Source organism: Silene latifolia, chromosome 4, assembly GCF_048544455.1.
Source record: "Silene latifolia isolate original U9 population chromosome 4, ASM4854445v1, whole genome shotgun sequence".
Classification (NCBI taxonomy): domain Eukaryota; kingdom Viridiplantae; phylum Streptophyta; class Magnoliopsida; order Caryophyllales; family Caryophyllaceae; genus Silene; species Silene latifolia.
The window spans coordinates 25085041-25089464 of NC_133529.1; the positions used below are offsets into that span (position 1 = coordinate 25085041).

General features: G+C 35.3%; 1 long non-coding RNA gene across 4 annotated transcripts; it reads right to left on the bottom strand.

Annotated features, from left to right (window-relative positions):
- Positions 1–203: 203 nt before the first annotated feature.
- On the bottom strand, positions 204–4034 carry LOC141653298 (uncharacterized). Of its 4 annotated transcripts, XR_012547375.1 has the most exons (5): positions 3820–4034; positions 3159–3355; positions 1884–2273; positions 967–1160; positions 204–615 (listed from the first exon to the last, which is right to left on the bottom strand). It is a non-coding gene; the product is annotated as an uncharacterized LOC141653298 (long non-coding RNA). The 4 variants fall into 4 exon arrangements; XR_012547376.1 differs by lacking the exons at positions 3159–3355; positions 3820–4034 and adding an exon at positions 2569–2921; XR_012547374.1 differs by lacking the exons at positions 3159–3355; positions 3820–4034 and adding an exon at positions 2564–2769.
- Positions 4035–4424: the final 390 nt, after the last annotated feature.

A 4424-nucleotide genomic window follows, 5' to 3' on the forward strand; every position in this document is an offset into this window, starting at 1 on the left:
TATAAGGGTTGGTCATTCTCACTGGTAATCCGGTATGCATGCTTGTCTAATTAGATGGTGATCAATGCCTTGCAAGTCACAACTTCTTTTGAAAACCGATAATCTTTAGTTTTAGGTATAACCTGTACTCTGTATGACTGTATGTAGGTTCAGTAGGTGGCCTTAGATGAGTATTTTGAGAGTTGAAGATCGAACAAAACATCTAAAAATGTCAAAGCGACTTATATAAAGACGGAGGTGGTACCGTGGCCAGATGACCAGATCCATGAAATAAACTACTAATATGCATGACTCATAAAGTGTAAATTATTTCATGTTGATGACATGAAATCCCCTTTCTTCCATACAGTAGTACACTTGAATGATGACAAGGTACGCATTCTGTAGGTCTCAAATCTGAGACATTTGAGACGTACGAGCCTAGAGAATCAATCCTGTTCAAGTAAGGTCATGCATTCTGGCATTCTGATCTACAAGTCCACTGCAAAAATGAGAGAAAACTAGAATTTACAGCAGACCCAACACATTTTCATCTTCCAATGCTTTTGCTTTGTTAGTCGCCTCTTATCCGGTTTTCGGCATTCTTCTTGGCCGCTAATAAACTCTTGTCCCAATCTGTTCCCCAAATTTATCAACATATTCAACACTAAGTGTTAGTTAATTAGATCCATGTATAACAAGAAGAATTCAGAAAACTAAGCTCATGCTTTTTCGAATCGAAAAAGCGTTGATGACCAAAGTTAGTCATTTAGAGAAGTTTAAAGTTCAAAGACAGTTAAGGTGAAGTGAACATGCAAATGTCACCTGGTTTAGGGCGGGTGAAAGTATTGTGTGGTGTACTTATTACCTAGGTTCGAGCATCAAAAGTTAATACTTCGATTGTGGCTCACTTTAGAGGCAAAAGATGTTGATGAAACATGAAGTGAAAACTTGAATAGTGAGGCAGAGAGAAAAGAGAAAGATTACACGGGGAACGCGAAAGATTGGGTGCTAGCAGTGCTGCTTGTGGATCGAAGAGAAATGCTTCCGGAATAAGGGATGCTCCCTGAGTATTGCTGAGTGGTGCTCGCACTTTCTTCAACTTCCTTGTCGAGCTCATTATTGTAGGACATCATGTCCTTAAGTACTTGATCTTGGGACTCCTTGTTCTTTGTCTCTGCCTGAAAATAGTTTCAATTTGTTAATTTCCGTCACTCAAAACTAATGATAGTACCTTAATCACACGTTCACAACATGATTCAGTGCTGAGCGCTTTGGTCACTGAAATGCAGCGATGTTAAAACTTACAAGGGCGAACTTTGTTAACCTTGTGGTCTCACTCGGCTTGAATCCTTTCTAAACCGGAATGTTAAAAAACAAAAAAAAAAATTAATGATTGTCACAGTGAAATGTGAATCTGTGTCTGATTTACAACTTTAATCCATCATCAAACCATCATTAAACACTCTTGAACTATAATCAATGTGATTTGTACTGTCACCTTTTATTTCTGATTGTTCTTTTGCTACTAACATCATGACTCAACAACTCGATTAACCGTTTTTCAGGCTCTTTAAATCTAACAATAATTATGCCACACATATTTTTACCAAGCTTTTCTTTGAGAGCCACGAGGCTGACTCTAATGCCGATAGGTTTTGAACCAAGGTCGTGAGTACCAGTTCTCAAAAACCGCATATGCGTCACTACCAGCTTACATCCGTCATCAAAGAAGTTTGTAGAAGAAAACTTCAAAAAAAATTGGTTATAAATCAAGGGCTTCTCGCTTTCATTTGTATCGAAGACATCTGATAAACCAAGGGCTTAAAAAATTCCTAAATCAAAAATTTGAACAACATATAACCAAAAAGAATTATGCATAGTTTTTCTGACAGAAGATTTACCAGAGAAAGTTTGGTATTCTCCCCATGATCGTCGATGTTAACATCTTCACTGGTAATTACGGAACTAGTTAAATTGTCGATGTTGAATAAAAGCTCGCTACTCCAATCGTAAAGAACTTCATCATCCATCATCAAGTCCTCGGTCTTTGCCGCAATCACTTCCCATCGAAGAACGACTCGCTCATCGTCACAATCCTTGAAAATAAAAGTCTCAAGTCTCTCTTTATCTTGTTTTCCATCATAAGTTTTAGAATCCTTGATCCAAAACTTATCCCCAACTCATTGTCAAGTATACATTTCTTCCACAAATTTTGTCGGGTTTTCCTTCCTCGAGGCATTTTCAACAAGCGACTTTTTATCGACTTGGATACGGAGTATTTGTTCCTATACCTGTTTAATTTCCAACCAGTGCAACTGTGCAAGTTTAGTAAGAAATCTCCTAGACTTTAATTTTCGGAAGATCACGAATTTATGACAAAATAACAATCTTTATCCTAAAACAAAAAAACTTATCCTAGAAAAGTGTCATCTTCTGGTAAAACATAATAACCAGGAGCACACCACAGTCCACACAAATGGTACAAACACCAGATAAAGGAAGTTAAAAAGGTGGATACAGATTAAAGGTTGAATTTTGGAAGAATTTCTGACTGTATTTCACAAAGCAAAATTAAGGGTACCTTACTTTACAGGAAATATGTTTATATAGGCAAAGAAAGACTGCGTATATCCGACTCCCCTTTACAATGCAATTTGAGGGAGTGATTTAGGCACTCGGGTAATGTTGTTATTGTTGTTAGAGGGAAAGAAAGAAAGGAAGGAAGAAAAGGAAAGAAAGCACCAAAACTTTATTTGTTTCCCTTTTTTGATTGAATGATGCTCCATTATTGAGGTGATGTATTGGTCTAGTAAAGTATCATTCCATTACTGCTGGCATTATTGTATTTGCCTATTTTTGTGATCAGTTTGCATCACTATAGTTGGAAGTATTGTCGTATATTTGATTTTCAGTCATCACACAATTTTTTTTAGTTAGCCGAGACTCGGTTTTGTTTTACTTTGAAATATATTAATATTCGTCACCCACTAAACAGATTGCGCTTCTTATGGTGTAATGGTGTAAAAAACTCGAGTAATGTGATCGGTGAATATTTTTCTTTGCTCGACTTACAACATAATTTTCATTATGGGTCTTAAGGGAACAATCTCGAAATTAAAAATCACTAATTTTTTTATAGAGCAATTAAAATGAATGACAGAAAAATGATGAGTTACCTTAGGTGGACCAGGTGGTTGATTCAATGGCTAAACTATATTACGCGAAAAATAATCTAATGTTCCAAGACATCCAGAGTTCGAAGGTCATCAACGAATCACATTCCTGCCATTCTCTTGAATTTTATGTTGGGTTTCTGATAAATTCGCGAAACATGGGAGATTGATTAATGATCATAAATCATGGCAAGTTGTACCTAATCACATGAAACAGAAGCACAGCCAAATTATTTATGCATAAATTCTAGGAATTGATAATGTATCTTTATGCTAATTTTACACCGATTCTGGTTTAAGAACGTCTTGACTTAAGATGGCTCTCACATCCGACTAGTCAACTATGTCATCAACTAAATTTAAATGCATATACTAATTTCTCAAAGTACCATATTAATAAACTGAAAGATTCTCATGCACAGTATTTGCATTAAAATTTAAGGTTTTTGATAGGGCCACCTGAAACTGTGTGTATACTCTATTTTGCAGCTTTATTTATGCATACATGCATCTGTTTTTCAGAAAGTTAAGACCTTTATTGATTTTCTTTGTCACCCAATAACATTCCAAAGTGGACATTCATTAAACAATAGGATTACAATGAAATAACCAAATTTTTTTCGAAAAACAAACAAGAAATTGACAGAATTGGTAGCAGACTTACGTTAAGTTGTAAAGGTTTAGCCTTTTAGGTGATCATCACATTGGAGAATAAACATAAGCATATGCAAAATTTCGATCCGACAATTGCAAATTTCCAAGTAATGCTTATTTTTCAATGGTTATATGAGTTGTTTTAGATCTGTTTCACGCTTAGAAGGTAAATATGCGGAGAATAAAACAGAAAGCTTACGTAAAGTAGTACAGTTTACAATGATCATCAGATTGGAGAATAAAGGTTGAGAAAAATAGTTAGAAATGAGAAAAGATAAGCATTTAATTTGACAAGAAAATTAAATAAAGTGGAGAATAAAATTGTGGAGTATAAAGAGAGTAAGTTGAACAAAGATACTGGTCATAATCTAGGCAGGTGGAAGCATTAAAGAATAAAAAGCAAGTGTAAAGAAGAAGAGGTCCAAAGCATGTTCATCTGTGTCTGTCTTGTATGACACCCTGTAAGTTTAAGCTTAAGTTTTAATCATTCTTGTTGCATCAGATGACATCTTCGTCTGTTTTTCTTTCCTCATCATTTTCACTGTAGTGGTCTTTATAAGACAGTGAGGTTTGTGAGAATGAATTTGTGTGATTTTATTGACTGTGACTATTACA